This window comes from Amblyomma mixtum, chromosome 3, assembly GCF_055824585.1.
Source record: "Amblyomma mixtum isolate Tamu chromosome 3, ASM5582458v1, whole genome shotgun sequence".
Classification (NCBI taxonomy): domain Eukaryota; kingdom Metazoa; phylum Arthropoda; class Arachnida; order Ixodida; family Ixodidae; genus Amblyomma; species Amblyomma mixtum.
Window position 1 is genome coordinate 89,452,750 of NC_143014.1, and position 21,784 is coordinate 89,474,533.

The following is a 21,784-nucleotide window of genomic DNA, read 5'->3' on the forward strand; positions in this document are numbered from 1 at the left end:
CACTTGAAGGCACAGCGAAAATCAACCATACCTTCGTTTCAGTATGAGATTTCTGTAGCATGATTGCAAACTGGTAATAAGATTGAACCTTGTATGTTAAGCGGTAGCTAATTTCAGAGTACCTTCTATTGTGGCTTTAATGCAGACCACACTAGGTCTAGTGACACCGAGTGAGTGGTGCGCTACCAGTCTGCCGGCACCCGAGCCGGGTGAGCAGTGTGTCGTTGCAGGGGAATGCGCTTTAGCATGGGTGCTTGAAGTTATGACTTCTGAGCAGTTATGACTTTTGTTGTACCGAGTGTGTACCATGCGGGCAAAATGATGCATGTGAAATGCAGTTATTTAGATGAGGAAGGGGGGGGGGGGGGGGGGGGTAAACGCAGCCCCTACATGAGTATACATGGCATGTTGAACTTCAGTGGTAATTTATGAAAGTGTTTTGGATAGAAGAACCAAATTAACATTTATACTCTAGCAGTTTTTAATGTTGCCATTATCTTATGTAAATGTCAGCTGGTAGTTGGCTCAGCCTTGAAAATGTAGAGCTGTTCATATATCAGGTACTGTGTGTCTGAGGCTTTCAGTACTGTTATTAAGCATGGACTCTGAGCAACTTTGCAGGTGTGACGTTAGGGAAGAGAGCTTCTGTAAGCAATCTTGTTTTTTAGCAAAGCAAGCTTGGTGAAGAGTAATCCAAAGGGTGTCATATGTACCACTGATCAGTTTAAAATTGTAATAGCAATAGACTTTAAGTGGTTCAGACCTTTTGAAGATATGAGAGGATGGAATAAGTGCTGGGCTTTCTTTGGAGACACACCTTTGTGTAATGCTTTCATTAAAACACTTTACTGATGCTGAGAGAGTGGGAGAGAGAGAACATACACAAGGTTTGGTTTAACCTCCTAAGGAAAGGGGATTGCCATTCCTTGCCCAGCACATCGTGAACATACTGTGGCAGGCAGCATATGATATGTAGGTATGAGAAGCACTTCTTTAAGTGGTCATGCGTGTGTTCTTTTTGGGTTCATCGAACCCCAAAAAATGGAGCTTATAGCTTCTGGTACACACTGTGTAACCTGGCTGTAAGGCAGGAATATACTTGACAGGAGCAAATAGCAAAGGGAGATCAGTTAAACATAAATCTGCATGTGCCTGGTTGATGTCCAGGATGCATGGAATATACACCTATACCACACAGGTGTACCCTTTGCATTTTAATATCTTCGGTATGCAGATGCACCTGTAATGTCTTAAATGGCTTACAGAGCCATATCAAACACTGCAACCAGAATTTACAGAAAGTTGTCTGATTCTGTGTGATTTGCATTTGGTGCTGAGCATTGCCAGTCAATAACACTTTTCTCTGTTTTTCATTATAGGCAGGCGGCTTACTTGAGTGGCTCGAGTCAAAGGGTAATAGTATTTGAAATGGTTGGTAGCATAAAAATATTTCTTAAATCTCAAAAGAAGTTTTATAGTAGTATTTTATTTTACTTTATATATATATTATGTTTTCCTTGGGTGCAAGCATGCTTATCTTTTAGTTTTCCTGTTATTTAGCCTTTTAAGTAAATATATTGATGTTCTTGTAGTAAGTGGTGCAATAATGCAAAGATGCAAAGACACGAACCTTTGCAGAGAGGCATTGCTGACTGCTGCAGCATTGGTTTGATAATTGCAGTATAAGAAAGCAAACTTTTCTTACCTAATAATTATGTGGAGATGCTGTTCAAAGGTCATTTTCTTCTTTCTCATCTTTCAGATTCTTTTGTCTGTTGCAGAGCAGGGGTGTTCATTTGTTTTTAAAATGTAAAGGCTTTTATTACTATTAGTGGTATCCATTCTCATGAAAGGCTGTCCTGTGGGAGGCATATTTTCTTTTTTTTTCTTTTTTAAAGCCTTGTAGTGCCTTAACACAAGCACTTGTGCAGTTATTTTCATTCATGAGATTCGTTTGTATGCCAAGGCAACAGGATCTTTCTAAATGGGACAGCATTGAAAGTAGGAAACTGTCGGTGAATCTTAATACTGTTAGAAGTTTTTATGCAGTCAGCAGTAGAAGTGATTGATGAAACCTGCTCCATGGTCATGATGAAGCTTGGTTTGGTTTATGATGTTTAATGCCCCAAAGCGACTCAGGCTATGAAGAACGCCGTAGTAGAAGCCTCCTGATAATTTCGACCACCTTGGGTTCTTTAACGTGTGCTGACATTGCACAGTGCACAGACCTCTAGCACTTTGCCTCCATTGTAACGCCACCGCCACAGTCAGGATCGAACCCATGGCGTTTGGGTCAGCAGCTGAGCACCATAACCACTGAGCCACCGCAGCGGCTATGATGATGCCTGAGGGTAGGGCAGTCGTGCTGTTGTTTCCTGTGTTGGCTTGTTTGCCTAGCCAGCTGAATTTCTATTATTTTACTTTTTTTTTCTGTGTTCGTGCACGTTTGCAGCTGATTTCAATTTAGTGTGCACAGTGCCTCATGAGTGCTCAGTGCTGTCTTTCCTTATGACAGCAGCATCGTCATGCTGGCATGTGTGCGTTTGGCTGGTGCAAAGAAGGAACCATGAGGAGAGCTTAAGTGTCGTAGGTGGTTGTCTGTGCTGGTGTCCTTTCCAATCTTGTCATTGATGTATTGAATGTAATTTAAGTGGAGAAGAAACAGACAACTTGTTTGTGCAAGAAAGTGCTTAAAGGGACTAGGAAAAGACATTTACTGTGGTCTTGTAAAGCAGACGAGCAATTGATTTGTTCCAAAATGCTGCAGGTCGATGTGGCCCAAGCAGGAGGGCCATAGAACACAACAATCACCCCTTGACTTAGGTGTGTGAATAAAAATTCAACACACCGCATAAATCACCGAAAACAAACAAGCAAACAATAAAATAATGATATGACGACATTTAACAACCTAACCGATCAAATGTTCTTCCATTGCCTGAACGAATTTGCCAGTTCGAAAAAGTGATTCTGGAAAGTAAATTCCAATTGGAGATGGTTGTGGGCAAGGAACTGTACTTGAACGAATTTGTTCGGGTGAAGATTGGCTGCAGCTTGTGTTCCCTAGTGCGTCGTATTCATCTGGCAGTTGAAGGCTGAATAAAATTAGGTAATGGAATATATTCTTCTTGTGAGAGAATTTTGCGAAGGAACAAAATTGGCTTTACTGTATTTACTTGCGTAATTTGCGCACCCCAACTTTTTACCCGGATTTTGGGGAAAAAGAACTTATTTTGCGCTTTCTGCTGCACCAAACTACCAGCATGTATGCGGCTGCGCAGGACAGCCTTAGGAAGATAGGTGCAGCCGCGTTGCCGTGTGCAACTGGCGAGGGCACAAATTGTGAGCCGTTTACCCGGCTGGCTTGTGCTGGCGGTCGCTTTCCTGGACGAACAGTTGTGCATGCACCTGAATCCGAAACTACTGAACAGTTTGCTGTTCAGTTTGCCACTAGTCGGCCAGACTGTACACAAGGGTGCCATTTTATCGCCTGTTATCTTCTTTGCCTCCCACTGCTGGCTTTGCAATTGTATGGTTGCGTGTTTATTGCTTTGAGCTACGCATGTGCCGTCATGCCATCCCGCAGGGAACATAACTTGAGGCGGGCCGGGAGGGGATATGTGTTTTACATTTGAAATCAACTCTTTTCTTTTTTGGCCAGCGAGGGGTGGGAGATGGAGGTTCTATGTATAGGCCGTTATATACAGTATATATTGCGCGTTATGACCTTTGCAGCATTTTTGGGATGTGTTCAGAAAATTTTCACAGTAATTTGTGCACCCCCTTTTTGAAGCCTTAATTTAGACAAAAAAAGTGTGTTAATTACTTGAGAAAATACGGTATTTTGTGGTGGACTGAAAGAAGCAGAATTTTATTTTCAACTGTAAGCTTTGTAGCAGAATCAGATCTGCTGTATATGCGGAATATAAACCTGACTGCTTTCCTTTCAGTTATTTAAAGAGAGTTTGGCCCTTTTTTTTGTGTTTAGGTCCCAAATGATAGAGGCATTCTCGAGCTTAGTCCTAACGAAAATGTTATATGCCTATAACATACTGGGGGGTGAAGGGGGTATTGACTAAGTGATGAGTATGAGTTCGAGTTCATGTATGAGTTCATGGCTGCCTGGAAGCTCTCTTGCTTCTGGTGGCCCTCTAATTGCGTGTGACAGTGCTCTTAAAGAAAGGGGAATAAGCAATGTGAACTCAGTTGCAGCTGGAGCCTTGTGCCCCCAATGGTGAGAACGTTTTTTGACTGAAGACTGGCAGCAATGTTAAGATCATTTATAAGTGGAGACCTGGCAGCAAATGTGACGGCTGCTGCAGTGCATAAAGGGGAGGCCTCTTAGGACTATTCATTTGCCTATCTATCTGGACAGGATACAGGATTCAGTTGTAATGCATTATCGAAATATATAGCAAAATGCAGTCATTGCGATTGTGCTTTGTGTAAAGTAAGGGAGCGTGAGGGTAATTTGGTGTGCACCCTCAGTGAAGCCGTTGAAGGAACACATTTTGGGGAACCTATGAAATTGCATGCAGCAAGGTGCTCCTTGAAGGCACTGTCGAGAAATAATTTTTACGATGGTCGTCTGATGCTTCCCTTTTTCTTTTGTGTCTCAACTCTTGCTTCTGCAGAGGCCAAAGCAGTGTGCTGCGCATTGCAGTCAATCTCCTTGCATCATGTTAGTTTCTCTCTCATTCTTTTTATGAGCATCATGTGAAACTGCTGAATTTTTCTCCGTCATTTTCATGTAATGTAGCCTCCTGCGAGAAATGGCTGTAAACTACTTTGTGTTTAAAATATGGGCACGTGGATTAAACAAAGTTTGCCAGCTAATGTGAATATGTAACCGCATTTAATTTCATTATTTCATTCAGCTACTCTCTAAGCACCTTTAAGACAGTTGTTGTCTTAAAACTGTCTTTAAGACAGTTTTAAGGCAATCTGATGACTGTCTCGAACGGTACTGCTTATAGTTTGGGCAGTGTCCTAGACTGCTGTTGAAATTGCTACCAGAGACAAGCACATGCTCAGCACCTGGGTCATGAGTGCTGAAGGCTACGAGACATGGCACGGTCTTCTGTTGCTGTGTGGTGCACTGGTGCAACCAGCACCTGTACGAACGTGGCCAGGCTGAAGCAGCAAATGGCCTCCGGATCAACAGTGCCCTGCTGGCATTCACTCAGCTATTCAGCTGTAATGTGTTGCAGTGGAGGGCTCATTTTTCACTGCTTATTTGTGTGGTCACTGCCTATTTGTGTGGTCACTGCCAGCTACATAAAGTGCTTTACCAACATCCTCAATCTTCATGACAAATACAAAAGCATGGAAGCTGCTTGGTTCTACCTCTCACCTGCTATTGCCACTGTGCCATTCTTCCTTCGTGGCCTTCATTTGCACAATAAATGGCTTCATTATGCAAGTCTCCTCATTCAACATGAGCTGTTAATCTTTGTACACTTGAGGATTCCTTGCAGTGATACACTAAGAACTTTTTGCAGTTTTCATGCCAACTGCATGAAATTACCACCTTGGAATGTGGGGTATTTCAAGAATCTATGAGAAGTTAAGCACTGCCAACCTTTTCACCTTTCCCTTGTGCAGAATAACGGCAATAGCTGTACGACCTCCCCCCTTTAGCCACCTCTGTTTAGTTGTAGTGGTGGGAGCAGTAGCAGATGTCTATTATAACAGAAAACTTGCTCCGCGATCATGTGATCAAATTCTTACCTCAGAGACTTGAGCAATGCCATGGTCTCCTGCTGGCCTGTGAAAATGCCATTTGTGCTTGTGATTCATGTAGGCCAAGGGATGGGCCCTCTCACAGGGAATTGGGTTGGGTCTAGCTGTTACCGACATGGCCAAGAGTCACTCAGATTATGTGGCAATACAGTGGCAGTAAAGGAGCAATATTTTTTGTTTTTTGTTCTTGCATACTATTCTGGCAATGGATAACTCTTATGGGAAACATCCCTGATACTACTTTTGCTGTGAAAGTGCTATGTTCTTCGAATTAAGGGCAGCAGTTGTAGAGTCTTTCAGTGTGAACACAAAACAGCTGCTTGTATGACATAATCAAGAACAGCGCTGCAGAAAGCCTCTGTCTTGGTAGTGAACTTTTCTGCACTGAATCAACAGTTTGAATGATTATTGCCTTATTTTTACCTTATTTTGGCAGAGCATAACAGCTTTGATTGCTGAAAGTGAGACGGCATCAAGTGGTGCTGAGGTGTGGTTTGTATTTGGAGCACAGCCTATCACAGTGCCATTTTAAATTAGTCTATAGCTTTTATGGACAAGGCACAGACTTCATGGCAAGAACTGTGCCAGCAGGTTTCCCATTGTCCTGCTTATGTGTACTAGGTACAGGTGTGGCACGCTTTGGTGTTCAAGCTTTTGCACTCACTGTAGAAAAAAAAATGAAGATGTGGTTGGGTTAAAAATGAGTGCTCAGGCGTATTTATTAGCACATGTATGAAAGGAATCCTGAGGCCAAATCGAAGGTGGCATCTGCCAGCTGACGCATCTGCCAGCTTAAAAATATGGTACAGGCTGCGCAAATGAAACTGAAACATCGGTCGTCTAGCCAAAAAAGGGCTTATTTAATACATTCGAATGGAATCACCTTTTGTAGTTAATTTATTTTTAATCGGAAATTACGTGGGTAAAATCGCCTAGAAACTTGTCGAGCGTGAAGAGAAATCACAAATGGCGCAATTTTTGTTTCGGCAGTCTTCTTGCGAAAGGTTTTCTTGGTCTCTGTAAAAAAATAAAAAGAAAAAGCGCTCGAAATGCAAAATGTTTGCGACCAGAGCTTGTGCTTTGAACATCCGAACCTGGACGTGCTCCCGTACTGGCCGTTGGTCGACATGGAATGTATGTCTCTAACAGCGGCATGCAGTCGCTATTTGTTCGCGCGAGCGCTGGATGTCTTGCCCGCCACTGGAGTTTCGCGCGCCTCCTTCAGAGCGCAGAAGAAGCATTCACAGTAAAGATGGCTCTTCAGGAAGTACAGGAATTAACTCTCGGATGTCGTGTGGATACAGAGCACGTGCTACAAAACCCATCATTCCTCTCGTCGTTTCGCATCTTTATAATGGATGATCAATTCGGTAAACTACTCACATTTACCAGGACCGATTGAACCGCACAGCACATGCGCTACATCCGCAGATCAGGCGACGAAAACAAAATGAAACCCTCTTCAGTCGATGGGAACACCCGCGTAAAAAATATACGGGCCGCCACGACCCATTAGGGACCAAGAAAAATCTAACGGAGGGATTTTCTTCACTTTTAGCACATAATGCTCCCTTAAAAGAAAAACAGATTACTGAAATATCGTCACGATTGGTTCATTCGTTCCGAAGTTACATGTGACTACTTCGCTCCACTCCTATATGGTGGCGTGAATTCTGTTAACGCATCCGTGACTTTTGCGCAGGGTAATGTAACACTTCTTGCAGGCCTTCCTGAATCTTTTCTCCCTATACTGGCACCGCAGTTATTCTATTTTGCGCAGCAAGCTTTCTTAATTTTAGAGAAGCATCAGACACTATAGAGCCAGAGTGACTGCGAACCGCTTGTTTCTGCATATCAAGGCGTAGGTAATGACAAGTGACGTTTCTACCAAAGTAAAAATAGTCAGTGGGCTCGTCTCTAGCAGTTCGGTAGATTGTTCAGGCATTCACAATTACAAAGTTGAGCTTTCGTGTATACAACCACCCACTTTTTGGCCTGATGCCGATGTAGAAGCAGTTGACGTCTTGATCCGAAAGATCGACACCTGTCATACCACCGTTAACAGTAAAAGGAAAGTTCTTTTGGCTTGAAAATTTCCCGTTTTTCATGCGCTCTTGGCAACCATCACTTTACAAAACATGTAGGCTCAATGCTGTTATAGTTGCAGGCCATAGTGACTACACTGTCGTCCTTTGACGTCAATAAAAGCCCGTAACCTACAATATTGAAGCAAGAACCAATTTTTCCTGGCTGCTTGCTTTTTTTGGGCCGAGTGGATAGTTCCTAAACCAGTTCTGGCGAACGGTACCTGTAGCCCGAAATTCCTCCCAGCAGAGCGTTACAAGAATATCTTGACTGGTAAAAAATTGCCAAAAAATATAAATGGTCACTAAGCGTTGAAATGACTTCAGGCAACGATACAACAATAAGCACTTCCAAAAGTTTCTTTTCTGAACTCAAGGACTTTCCAGAGTAAGTGTGAAATGCATAACAGTAACCGTGTGCTCTGCAGAACATCCAGTTCTTCAAACCAAAATGGTATTATAACCACTTAAAATCACGCAGTCGTCATATTCAGGATAGCTGGCGTCAATACAGCTGTCTTTGAGGCCTGGGTGAGGAGACAAAGTGTTTTTTCTGAAAAATTGCAAGGAGCCACATGATCTATGACCTAGAATAGATAGGTGTCGTTGTGCACATAGGAAGACCCAGCGTACTATAGAAAGTACAGCAGCATATAATTCATCATAGCGCAAAAAGGGCCAAAGGTGAAGGACATTCAATGCAACCATTGTTTACTTTTGTCTTTCGCGCTGCTCTATCCTTGAAACTAGCATAATATGTGCACAAACGCTGCCGCGAGAAAATTATAAGCCAGCGACTACCGGTGCAGTTCGCGGGAAACAAACATCCTGACGTTTCACAGTGGAAAGATGACATACCGGGGAGAGGAAACACGCCGACTTAGTTAGGGGGCGTCGTCCGATCCTCTGGCGACAAACCCATGACCTACTTGAAAGTAAAAATGCAATCTTCGGTGTTGAAATCATAAAAAAAAAATTAACTGTACTTTTAAAAGTACGCTGGGCGCTAATGGGTAATGTGGCTCGTTTTGCATCGCCGGTGCTCCAGTCCATCGAGAGTGAAGGGAACCTGTACCCCTCCGGTGCTAAGCACCCACGGCATTATGCGTGATCCTGACCCTTACGTCACCTGCTGTCGCCTCGACATTCAACATCGTGCAACACAAGATCAAATGAGAGAGAGGAGATGCACGTAACATGCATGCAGCGTTGCAACATCGTCAGTCACGTGCATCATACCTAGGCCTGGAAATTACTGAAATCCCCTTGTATATGATGATGACGAATTTTTATGGCGCATGGGCACCTACGGCCAAAGAGCACCATGGCACAAGGTGTTTTCGTGTAGTCAAGGGGGAGTCAAAGGCCCATATCTCAAGCATTTCAGCCTAACGAACCAGGGGAACGCTTGCACCCATTGTATCGCCGGTGGGTGCCCCGCGGAACTGGGGACCCCCGCAGAACCCCGTGCCTCCCGCATGCGAGGTGGATGCTCATACCACTAGGCCACCGTTGTGGTCCAAAAAATCCCCTTGTGAGTCATTCCCATTTCTGCCTTTGTTTACTGATTTCTTGCTTCGCAACCATCGAGGAAGTGAAGCTGCAAACTTCAGTAAAGCTGTCGGCATGTACGCGGCATTAGTAAGTAATATCTTGTTTCAGAACACACCTTAATTAACAAATGTCAGCGCTTTATTTCAAGTTTTTAAACCGTACCGAGTACAAAATCGCACGTGACCACCGAGAGATTTTTTTTTCTCGAAATCATTTAGCAACCAAAAAAATGTAGCAGAGGCGATTAAATTTAAGAAGTAACGACGTCGCGACGAATTGTGGAATACTGTGAAGTCAGAAAATTGAGAAGAGGCTTGTTTTTTATGAAAAGCATTAAAAGCGTCTGTTGTCAAATGCTTGGAAGATGAGCTGCATTACTTCTGGTAGTCGAAGTGCACAATTTTTGTTTTGCGCTTTGTACTACTTCACTGCACCTTAGCCCGTGTGTGGCTCAGTCTTTCGTATTCGTGTATTGCGGGAAGCATTATAAGGCATTGTGCTGTGAAGCTTTTTTTGCCAGCCTGGTGAAGCATACGAGTACGAGGGTCCCCGCAGAAAAGGGCGGAACGGGATTACAAGGGGTCCCACCGCGTCCGCCTTATGGCCTTTTTCTTATCCGAGGACGCGTGTTGTCTGAGTAAACATCTCAGCGAAAACTGCCTACAGTGTTATCTAGGTTTTTTCTTGTATAGTTATTGCCCTGTGACGTGACTATTTGTACGGCCCATGTTCCGAGAAGTTCATCACTGCGTTAATATGTGACCAGACCGCGATGGCGAGTCGAAAGCGTCCTCTCGGCTCATGCTTGGATCACCAATCATATTACCGAGTGCGGTATACATCTCTTCCTGATCATCTCGTATGAGCTTCGGTGGTCGCTGGTGTTGACAGAAAGGCTGAGAACGAAGGTCAACTCGCCGAGCAACGCCAGCGCCCGTGGAGATTGGGTAACTTTTATTTGCTGCCAATGACGACATACGATGGCTTTGCAGAAGGAGAAGGTGCAAGGGGTGGGTTCTCGAGACACTCCCCGGGGGTGTCGGAGCACTTTTGGCAAGTATCTTGATGCTGACCGCGCCATTTATTCCAGGGTGCGCGAAACAAGGCTGCCTCGAAGCCCCCCCCCCCCCCCCCCCCTATCTCGAATCCCTCGCAGCGATAAACCGGCGCTCTTTCTCCTGACCGCAATATCCCTCTGTTCGAAAGTTCCTTCAAACCTCTTCTACTGCCCTTAGCTCCGTTTAACGACGTCCTTTGCTTCTTTGACTGTTTTGGTTCGAGTTTTGTAAGAGTTATCTCGGATGGCATACCCTCGTCTCCTATTATGTACAAATTTTTCCGTCTTTTTGACAATTTCTCCTTGCTTTTTCTTGTTCTACCCTCCATTGCTGCTGTTCAGGAGGCGGCCTCTACTGCACCCTTATGACGGGTCTTTGACTCCGTGATCCCCTGCCCCTATGTCCTCGTCCTTTGCGCTGTGTCGCAACCATGCAGTACCATCTAACGCGTCAGTTTACTCCTGTGTAGCTAGGTGTGGGACTTTTTGGCTTTTATTTTTAAAAAATTCGGCGGACTTTTTTCGGTGCTTATTTCTAAACGCAAGTTTCGGTATTTTTCGCGCACCTAATGACCACTGCCACGTTTTGAAGCTTCCGGTTTCTCAGAACTTACTTGCGCTCCGCATTGTATGAGCAACGTCCAGTCGGCTCCACACTTTTTTTTTCAGTCATACGCACGTGCCATTGTTTCAGGCACGTTGATGGTCGTTGTAGCACACGCCGCAAAGCACAGAAGCGTGATGGGACAAGCCGCTGCAGGCCACATAATGCGCAAATTTTGCAGCCCGTGCGAGTAAGGCCGTAGGCCGAGTGACAGATGCGAAGAGAGAAGTGCAAGCACTGCGTGAAAGATAGTGGAAGCAAAAATAAAAGCACGATAAACTCTCACTTTCGCTATTGCGTGCGTTGCACTGTTGGCAATCATCGAGATACGTCATATGTTTGTTCGCCAAGAAGAGTGGTGTACTGACGTAGGTGAATTCGTTCTTGGAGACGATAAAGACCCAGGTTATTCCCTGGGCGCAGTGGTCGCGGTGGTATCTGACAGCGCGCTCTTGATCGAGAAGGGCGCTGTACTGCAGACTGTAGGGCTAACGCGTCACCACTGGGAAACTCCACGACGGTTAATGGGAAGACCACACAGCAAGCGTGCACTGATAACTGGGGTTTACTCAGAAACGGGGTACATTTATACGATTCATATGCACGTGCCCAGGCAAATGCACACAAACAATCCTATATCAACGAGCAGTGTTACACATGTGCGTTATCGCGGAGTCCTCGTTAGTTTTACCTCCCCCGCGGCGTACGTGACAGAGGGGGTACTTATGTATTTGTATTCGCCGCCCTCAAGAATATCATAGGCCTTTCCTCTCTCGCATATAAAGAAGGCTCGCAGCTCACATATGATCTCGCATATGAAGAAGGCTTAACCGTCGTGCAGTTTGCCAGAGGCAGCGTGTTAATCCTACAATATGTATGACCAACTAGCCCCTATTGCTGCCCTGCTTGGACAGCAGAGCTGGGTTGCTGCTTGGGCTGTAATGTAGGATGTGGCATGCTAACGGCATTCCGATGGTAAACGCCCCACGTGGCCGAAGGATATACAAGGTACCGTCTTTGTCAAAAGTAACCAGGCTGCATGGTTTGCTTCTAGCTTGTATAGTTGGGCCCTTGTGGCTTTGCTGAAGATCAAAAGTTGTTAGAAGGTAAGAAGACCCCCCGTCCTTACCTTTAACGACCATTTGAGCTTGAGGGAAGCTGTAAGAGCTCCACTGTACGAGCTAGAAGCAAACCATGCAGCCTGGTTACTTTTGACAAAGACTGTACATAGCACGTAGCATGGACCAGCGACTAAAGAAGAAAAAGGTGTACCGTCTTTGTCAAAAGTGTTTGCTTCCAGCTTGTATAGTGGAGCCCTTGTGACTTTCCTAAAGATCAAAAGCTGTTGGAAGGTAAGAAGACCCCCGGTCCTTACCTTTAACGACCATTTCAGCTTTAGGAAAGCTGTATGGGCTCCACTGTACGAGCTAGAAGCAACCCATGCAGCCTGGTTACTTTTGACAAAGACTGTACTTTCTAGTACGAAGTGAATCGCAAGCTATCATTATTGCATATCCTCTTTAGGTTGGGCAAAGTGAGAATGAAACTGAAGCAGTATTGTTGACGGCCACCTACGCAAGCAGTAGTAGTTTTGCTTTAGTATTACGCAGTGGCTTAGTTAAGATTGATTAACTATTGATGGAATGGGGATTTGTGGCAGGTTCAATTATAAAGTCGTAAAGCGTCAAACGAAACTATAACTGGCGCAGTTCTTTTAATGGGAGCTTTTCCAGGTTACTATATGGTTTATCATAAGCAGTCCCTCTGTAGTATTTCACTTCAGGACCTCTTCTTGCATCGTACATTCTCCAGGGCCTTGAATTTTTGTAGCATATGCTAGTAAACTTCAGGTTACTTTCAGATTACATCCGTGACAGACGCAATTTACTCAAATACGAGGGGCGTTCAATAAAGATTTCCCCTGACTCACTTCTACTTATTGCAGGATGCTGAAAGTGCGCGTGTGTAATGACTCAAGTCACTACAGGTCACTTGCCAATCAACTAATAACGGTCTTTCTTTTACAGGTGCTGAAATGGTGTGAGGTGTGATAATGGATGCAGTGGAATACAGAGCAGTCATCAAGTTCCTGTACTTGAAAGGCCGCACTCCAAAAAAGATAAAAGAGCTTTATCTGGAGGATTCCCCATCATATGACGTAGTGAAGAACTGGCATCGTCAATTCAAATGTGGTCGGACTTCGGTGGAAACTGCTCCGATTGCAGGGCGACCCTACTCCACTATCGATGAACACACCATCCTGCAAGTGGAGGCCGCCATTTTGGAAAATCGTCGCGTAACCGTTCGAGACCTAGCCCAAAATGTGAAGGTTAGTGTGGGGTCCGTGGAAAAAAATCATTCAAGACCATCTTCATGTGCGTAAGGTATCCACTCGCTGGGTTCCCCGGCTGCTCACACCTTCATAAAAGCAGGAACGAATCGAATGCTCCCAGGCTCTTTTGACCATGCGCCATGGAAACCAGGAGGACTTTTTCAGCACACTGATTACACAGGATGAAAGCTGGGTCCATCACTGTGATCCGGAGACTAAAGTCCAGTCGATGCAATGGAAGCACTTGGACTCACCGCCTCCAAAGAAGGCACGCGCCTAGCCCTCGGCGGGCAAGGTCATGCTCACAGCCATTTGGGACCAGCGCGGAGTAGTCTGAATGGATTTCCTAGCAAAGGGTGCCAGATTACTGGGGCACACTATGCTCCACTGCTGCGGAAATTGCGGGAGGCGATCAAAAGCAAGAGCCGTGGCATGCTCACCAAAGGTGTCTGCCTTCTGCAAGACAATGCCCCAGTTCACAACTCACATGTTGCCCAGATGGAAGCACTCTGCTGCAGCTTTGAAATTATACCGCATCCCCCTTACTCGCCCGACCTCGCACCATCGTACTTCCACCTTTTTCCAATAATGAAGTCATATTTGAAGGGCAAGCATTTTCCAGATGATGAGACTGATTTCTGAAGTCACAACATGGCTTTTGGAGCAACCTGTCGACTTCTACAAGCGAGGTGTTTACAGTTGCATAAAACGATGGGAGAAGTGTGTGTCCCTGGTTGGCACCTATGTAGAGAAGGACTAATAAATCTCCAAAGTTTCGTAGCTGTCCGTCCACAGGAAGTGGGTCAGGGAAAATCTTTATTGAATGCCCCTCGTATTACGACGTATGCCCGACAACAGGTCCCTCTTATACAACGTGTGGGATGACGTCACTTGCCAGAGCAATTGCGAAAATTATTATAAGGGCACGAAGGTACTTGTTTCATTTTAACCGTTGTGAACAGACATGTCTGCAATTTAAGATGCAGTCAGCCGGTGCTTGCGCCTATTTTGATCACCTTACAATTGGATGCGCTCACTTTTTACATGCACTATTTGGCACTGCTGCGCAGGCTATTAGCGCGCGCGGGCAGCCGCAATCTCGTGAATTTCAGAGGTTTCGTGCAACTCGTTCAGAGCATTAAAAAGAATTGGCCAAACTCGGCAACGGCCCAGTTAAACAATCGGCCTGAGCCGGCGGCTGGGTGGCGGTAACAGTTGCTGCTTCGTGCTGACAATTCACGCTTTCGCTCCAGCGTGGCCTTCCTCACACGAACCTCTTTGTTTGTTTGTTTGTTTATTGGGGTTTAAACTCCCGAAGCGACACAGGCTATGAGGGACGCCGTAGTGAAGGGCTCCGGAAATTTCGACCACCTGAGGTTCTTTAACGTGCACTGACATCGCACAGTACACGGGCCTCAAGAATTTCGCCTCCATCGAAATTCGGCCGCCGCGGCCGGGGTCGAACCCGCGTCTTTCGGGCCAGCAGCCGAGCGCCGTAACCGCTGAGCCACCGCGGCGGGTGAACCTCTTCGTGACGGCAGTTCGGGAAATTGAAGGTTCGCCCTCTACGCGCTCTCGTCGGCGCCGCTCTCGCTGCTGCGATGACGAAGTAGAACACGGAGCTGAACTTAAACGAACATTGGCGAAACTTTCCTTCACCCGTGCATAGTGCCTACGTGCTGCGCCGCCACCGGAACGGCGCAGCGTCCACAACAGTCTTCGTAGTCCTGTGGTAGGCGTATTCAGCCCGGGGCGCGAAGTAGCCTGAATTCTGTCCATGCAGCTCGAGAGGCGCATGCGTAGTCCTGGTGGCACTTGATGAACCAGGCGATAGCGCCGCGGGAGTTGCCGTTATTGCCGTCATTGCATAATGGTAGAGCCGGTGACACAGGTACTGTGGCACCATTTATCAGCACGGCAGTCATCATCAGCCTGACTGTGCCCACTGCTGAAGGGCAAAGACCTGTTCCATATCTCTCCAATTAACCCTGTCCTGCGCCAGCGGCGGCCACCGTATCCCCGCAAACTTCTTTATATCATCCTCCCACGTAACTTTCTGCCTGCCCCTGCTACGCTTTCCTTCTCTTGGAATCCAATTCGTAAACCTTAACCACCATCGGTTGCATTCCCTTCGCATTACATGTCCTCCCCAAGTCCATTCATATTTCTTGATTTCGACTTGGATGTCATTAACAGGCGTTTGTTCCCTGACCCACTCTGCTCTCTTCCTGTCTCTTAACGTTACACATATCATTTTACTTTCCATAGCTAGCTGCGTTATTCTCAATTTAAGGTGGACACTATTCGTTCTCCTCCGCGTTTCTGCCCTATAGGTGAGTACCGGCAAGATCTAGGTGTTATATATTTTTCTCTTGAGGGGTATTGGTAGACTGCCATTTATAATCTTAGAGTGCCTGCCAAATGCGCTCCAACTAATTTTTATTCTTCTAGTTATTTCACTCTCGCTGTCCGGATCTGCGGTCACTACCTGCCCTAATTAACGTATTCCCTTACCACTTCCAGCGCCTCGCTACCAATCGTCAATTGCTGCTGCCTTCTGAGATTGTTCAACATTGCTTTAGTTTTCTTCATATTGATTTTTAGACGCACCGCCCTGCTTGCCTGTCTAAATAACTTTATTGATGAAGCTTTGCAGTTAATCACCTGAGTGGCTTAGCAAAGCAATGTCATTGCTGAATCGCATATTACTTAGGTATTCTCCATTAACTCTTATCGCAGCTGTTCCCAATCCAGGTCTCTGAATACCTCCTGGTAACAGGCGGCGAATAGCGTTGGAGAGGCCGTGTCTGTGTGCCTGACAACCTTCCTTATTTGAATTTTATTGTTTTCTTTATGGAGGAATATGGTAGCAGCCGTTATATATATATATCTTCTACACTCTTATTCCGTAATCTCTGCATGACTGCTGAAGTTTCGACTGAGTCAAATGCTTTTTCGTAACCTATGAAGGCCATATATAGGGGTTAGTTATATTCTGCTCATTTGTGTATCGTCTGCTCGTTAGTGTGAATATAGTCTATTGCCGAGTAGCCTTTATGAAAGCCTGCCTGGTCATTTGGTTGATTGAAGTCTAAGGTTGATCGGATTATATTAGCGATTACCTTAGAAAATGCGTTGTGGGAAACGGACCGTAAGTTGTCCGTAATTTTTCAAGTCCTTGACGTCGTCTTCCTTATGGATTAAGATGATCTTAGCGTTCTTTTTCAAGATTCCTGCACCTCAGTGTCATAATGCATGGCGTATAGAGCGTGGCTAGTTTTTCTAGCACAATCGCCCCACCAGCCTTCAACAGATTTGCTGTTACTTGATCCTCACTAGCTTCTTTCCTCCTTTGCATTGCTCCTAAGGCTTCTTTACTTCCTCTTTCTTTACTGACGGGACGTCCATTTGCTGTGCGCTACTGCCTCTCTCTTTAACGTTCTGATTACATTGGCTACGGTGTAGATTTGTGTAGAACTCTTCTGCTACCTTAACTATCTTATCCATGTTGCCAATGGCATTGTGCTCCTTGTCTCTTAGCGCGAACATCTGTTTTTTGCCTATGCCTGGTCTCCTTTTGACTGATTTTAGGCTACCTCTGTTCTTTCGAGCATGCTCGATTTTCTCCATATTATGTTTCATTATGTCGGTTACCTCGCGCTAGCTCAGTCAGTTATATTCTCTCTGCGGGGTAAGAGGTTTTCGTGCCTTGGCGTTTCTTGATCAGATCTTTCGTCCTCTGAGAGAAATAGCTGGCATCCTGTCTAACCACCCTACCGCCTACTTCTACTGCGCACTCCATAATGATAGCTGTGAGATCATCGCTGATTGCTCGCACATTAAGGCCTTCGTCCTCGGATAAAGCCGATTATCTGTTATGCAGCGAGATCCTGAATTCTTCTACTTTCTCTCTTACCGCTAAATCATTGATGGGCTTCCGCTTCACTAGCATCTTCCGTGGCGTCTTCATGTCTAGGCTAATTCGAGACAATATCATCCTATGGTCGGTGCATCGAACCTTTTCGAGGACCTCCACATTCTGCACGATACCAAGGTGAGCGCGTAGCATGAAGTCTATTTAATTTTTAGTCTCGCCATTGGAGCTTTTCCATGTCCACTTCCTGTTTTCCCGTTTGTGGAAGAAGGTGTTTATGATCCGTAAATTATTTCTGTCTGCGAACTCTGCTAATAACTCCCCCCGCTATTCCTACAGCTTCTGTCATACTCGACTACTGCCTGGTCTCCAGCTTGCTTCTTGCCTACCTTACTGAAGTGGCCTATCAGTGCAGTGCTCTGTGTTTTTACTTTGCTCATTGCCGATTCCACGTCGTCATAGAAGCTTCCGACGGTCTGGTCAGCGTATAGGCCCGTACCACCTTCATTTTGTACCTCTTATTAAGCTTAATTGCAATACCTTCCACCCTGTCATTAATACTGTTACCAGACGAAAACGAAGTTACTATCGATGCTCGTGAAGACCACGACGCTGAGAGTAGGTGTCCGTAAGTATTCTTCAAGCCTCACGTGGTTGAGTTCCTCTCAGCTCTGCACACTTTGTAGAGACTTCCCCGTAACATTTGGTGGAGTTGCAGTGTATCGTCATTACCCGCCGCGCGCCCACAAGCTGGATCCACGCAGTGGCCGTCACCTTGTCCCTATTGCGATGACTACCGAAGCGGCTTCCACTGCAACATCGCCGACTGTCATCGTGGCCCACCGCCGCGGCCCGGGCACTTTCTGCGGTGCGGACGGCGTGGATATCGAGGTCTGGCTCTCGCTTTATGAGCGTGTCAGCAAGCCAGGTGGGACGCTACGTTCATGCTCGCCAACGTGATATTCTACCTTGCCGGAACCGCACGCGTTAGGTTCGAAACCCACGAAGATCTTCCATCCTGGGACGTTTGCAAGCAGAAGCTCCGAGACTTTTTCGGGAAGCCCGTTGGATGGCAGCTTGTCGCTAAGGAACTAGCAACTCGCGCCCAAACGTCTACGTAATCCGACATTTTCTATACTCAGGACGTCTTGGCCCTGTGCAAGAAACTTGATAAGGAAATGTCCTAGGAAAGGTGGGACATATACTAAAAGGCATTGCCGCGTGCTCGCGAGTCGGTCATATCTCTCGCCACTGCCGTAGCCGTTGGTCCTCTCCTCCCCGCCCTTCTGCTACGATGACCGTGGTGCCGACTACGGACCCCGCTGTTTCTCGCCTGGTTATGAGCCACCCCGCTCCGAGACCGCTCCGTCTGCTAATGGGTCCAGCCGCTCACCTTCCTCGCGAGCCTCGTTCCCATCTTCCTCGCTGCAGCTCCTCCCCGTCCTCCTGCGGCCGCTTCTCGGGAAACTAGCCGATGCAGCTCTGGAGGTGACGCTGCATTAATGCCCTGGACAGCAAATCCTCTGCTGACCATTGGTGTGCCCTGTAATCTGGTATTCCTTTCTCTGCTGTCATTGACAATGGTGCCCAAGTATCGGTCTTCAGCTCGTTTTTTCGCCGCCGCCTCAAGAAAGTGATGGCCCCTGCCGCTTCGTCCACAGTTCGGGTTGCCGATGGCAGTACTGCTGCGGTTACTGGAGTGTTTACTGCTCGAGTCGCCATTGCCGGTCATCACATCTCGGTACTGTTCACCGTCCTTAACCAGTGCCCTCACGATGTGATCCTCAATATTGACTTTTAGAGCGCAGCTCTGAGGCGCCCGTCCCCGGGTTGAGCGACGTGCCTCGCCGTCTTTGGCGTAACTGAGTGCGGAGTGCAGCGGAGGATGAAAGATGTCGATAGCAAAGAGAGCGCGAAGAGAAAAGCGGAGAAGGTTACGGCGCTACCGTGAAGGAAGGTTGCCTGGCGGCGACCTGCGGCACCAGAGTAGCGCGCGCCGTTGTCTGTTCGCCGATGACGCCTGAGTGTAGTGCGCGCTGTAAACGGGCTGATCGTTCGCTCTAGGCGAGGCTCATCGGCGGCGGAACGCTGTTCGCGCTGCGCAAGCCGAAACACAGAGTCGCCTGCGTTCGGCACTGGGTGTTCCGTATGCGGTCGTCTATGGTGCGAGTACCGCAGCAGCTTCGCTCAAAAATCGCATTACCGAGAAGCGTAATCGCCGGCAAATTTTTTAACAGCCCACTCCACCCTTATCGACTTCTCCAGCGTTCTTCTTTGACTGGAAGTGCCCATATGCTCTGTCGTCCCCTCCAGCTCTACCCGACTTCGCTCCACGGAGTTTGCTTGCTTGCCCCCTGACCCTGCTGTCTACCTCCCTATGTCTCCTTTTCCGCCTGCTCCTTATGGCGAATACGCCGCTTGCCCCATTACCGACGTTGTTCTCCACCATAACGTCGTTTTCCTTCGTCTCATCGTGGGCGTCACCCAGAATAGCATCTACCTTCCTGTCCTTAACCTCAGCCTGTCGACACAAGTTCTTCCCGAACGCATTTCGTTCGCTGATTTGTCACCTTTGACTGACTGCACCGTTTCTGCCCTAGCACCTTCCCCGCCTTCTGGCGTCCCTCAAGCCCCTCCATCACCCGCCTCCGGTCCAAGTCCTATTTCCGGGATGATTGCGCTAGATCTGAGCCCCGAGTACGCTGAGGATCTTCACCACCTTTTGGTGTCATGCAGTGACATCTTTTTACTTTGCCCTCCCCTTATATACTCTCGCGATATCACCCAGTCCACACGAACCCTTCCCGTACCCTCTGCCACCACCCCAAAGCCACTCTCGACCATATTCTTTTCCTCTGCCCGACGGATCCTCCCCCGCGGGGCCTGGAGCACTTTACCACTTGGGAGGCTTGGGAGACCCTACTGCGCTCCGAGGACCCGGTCAAGCAAACGATCGCCACATGCCGGGCTGCCAGCGTCATGAGCCTCCGGGACATGAACGTTTGAGTGCAGTGGGGTCGTGCGGGGGCCCAAGGACCGACGTGTCCAAAACTCCCTTGTTCCAAATAAAGTTTTCATCATCATCATCGTCATCTTTTTACTTTGGCACTCGTCCTCCTCCATGGGTCAAACATCCGTTGTTACTCACCGGATTGACACCGGCGATACCAGTCCTGTACACTGGAGGCCATATACCTTGCATTTCTTTCTGAGCCCCACGTTATCTAGCGGAAGGTCGAACAGGCAACGTCCTAACGCTGCGGAATGTAGTGCCAGTATGAAAGAGGCATACGGACATATGGGATAACACCGGGCTTTCGCCTCGTCTCATCTCACTAGTAAACTACTAGTAAACATAAATACCCCCGAAAGCAGAAGAATTGACAGCCGTCGCCGTAGCTCAGAGGTAGAGCACCGGACGCGTAATTCGGAGGTCGTGGGTTCGGATCCCACCGGCGGCAGGTGGTTGTTTTTTCTTCTGCTTTTCTAATCAGTTATCTTTAAACGATAACATATTCAGTAATATTCTAAATTGATCAACACCACAAAATAAATAACTTAAAAAAAATCCCCTGTGCCCCTTGGTTTCTGTGGCTGTTGGCTTCTGTCATATTTATAACGAGCCCCTCATCCCTTGTTTGCTTAATTGCTTAGCGAGGGCCTCGATTCTGGCAGCCTTGACGCCTTAGGAAGCATAAGAGGGTTCTCACGCAGCTTCCACCCTCTCCGTTCGATGACGTTCTACGTCACACCTGTGGTAACTCAGGACGTTCTACGTCCGCCGCTTATGAACGTGGGTGGCGCTGATGAACACTCTCAAGGTTAGGTTACTAGTAAACATAAATACCCCCGAAAGCAGAAGAATTGACAGCCGTCGCCGTAGCTCAGAGGTAGAGCACCGGACGCGTAATTCGGAGGTCGTGGGTTCGGATCCCACCGGCGGCAGGTGGTTGTTTTTTCTTCTGCTTTTCTAATCAGTTATCTTTAAACGATAACATATTCAGTAATATTCTAAATTGATCAACACCACAAAATAAATAACTTAAAAAAAAATCCCCGTGCCCCTTGGTTTCTGTGGCTGTTGGCTTCTGTCATATATATATATATATATATATATATATATATATATATATATATATATATATATATATATATATTTGAGAGAAGCCAACAGCCACAGAAACCAAGGGGCACAGGGGATTTTTTGATTTTATTTATTTATTTCGTGCTGTTGTTCGATTTAGATTATTACTGAATATATTATCGCTTAAACCTAATTGATTAGGAAAGCAGAAGAAAAAACAACCACATGCCGCCGGTGGGATCCGAACCCTCATATTCTTCTCTCATATTTATAACGAGCCCCTCATCCCCCTTCCCTTGTTTGCTTAATTGCTTAGCGAGGGTCTCGGTTCTGGCAGCCTTGACGCCATAGGAAGCATAAGAGGGTTCTCACACAGTTTCCACCCTCGCCGTTCGATGACGTTCTGCGTCACATCAGCGGTAACTCAGGACGTGCTACGTCCGCCGCTTAAGA

At 46.7% G+C, this 21,784-nt stretch overlaps 1 protein-coding gene across 3 annotated transcripts in view; it reads left to right on the top strand.

Annotated features, from left to right (window-relative positions):
- The window catches only part of Prp4k (Pre-mRNA processing factor 4 kinase), a 119,613-nt gene extending 99,306 nt beyond the window's left edge, over positions 1-20,307 (top strand). For 2 of the 3 annotated variants that reach the window (XR_016290467.1, XR_016290468.1), the window contains one exon: positions 13,069-20,307. The gene's annotated coding sequence lies outside the window, so the exon portion shown is untranslated. Of the gene's footprint in view, positions 1-1,379; positions 5,353-13,068 lie in introns of those variants that run through there. The other variant, XR_016290466.1, reaches the window with a different exon arrangement.
- The last annotated feature ends 1,477 nt before the right edge of the window (positions 20,308-21,784 follow it).